The sequence below is a fragment of the Mandrillus leucophaeus genome, unplaced genomic scaffold (genome assembly GCF_000951045.1).
Source record: "Mandrillus leucophaeus isolate KB7577 unplaced genomic scaffold, Mleu.le_1.0 Scaffold267, whole genome shotgun sequence".
NCBI lineage: Eukaryota > Metazoa > Chordata > Mammalia > Primates > Cercopithecidae > Mandrillus > Mandrillus leucophaeus.
In genome coordinates, this window is record NW_012102776.1 from 2,762,836 (window position 1) to 2,763,548 (window position 713).

The window sequence follows — 713 nt, forward strand, 5'->3', positions numbered from 1 at the left end:
TAAATTTGGGAAACAATATATTTAAAATGCCCATATAGAGAAAACTCATAGCACAGTGAAATAAGAGTTATGTGGCACAGTAGCAAAGGGCTGTGGGATTCCAGGGGAAGGAGTAACTAATTTAATCAAAAATGATTAGTAACAGTAGGCTTGTTTCTTTTTCTCTTTTTAAAAACACTTACTTTGAAAATATTTTACAAAGAATACATAAATGTATTGCCTTCCTCAAATGAACAAATATTAGATGTTATGGTGTTTGCTTTAGATTTTTTTTTAAATGTCAAATTTTAAAAATTGTTTCAAAATCAGAGTCCTTCACATTCCCTTCAGCAGAACTTTCACTTCTTCCTCCAAACAGACACCCACTAACCTATATTTGTTACCTACACAGTACATGTTTTTAATATATTACCGAAAATAAGGGGAATTTTTTTTAATGTGAGCTGCAAGGAACCTTTCTAAAGCTTCAGAAGGACACAGTATTTGAGGTTCTCAATCCATTAGAAGCAACAAATGACAGTTTTCAGTCCTCAGACACCACAGATGTTGGAACGACCCCAAACAAAATACATCATAGCCATGTATTTGGTAAATTTAATATGATAATTTTCAAAATAAAAATCTTGGCTAGCCAGGAATTGAAGGGACTTTCACAAATAATGGATATCTATGAAAAATCTATAGCAAAGATCATTTTTAATGAGGAAACAGGG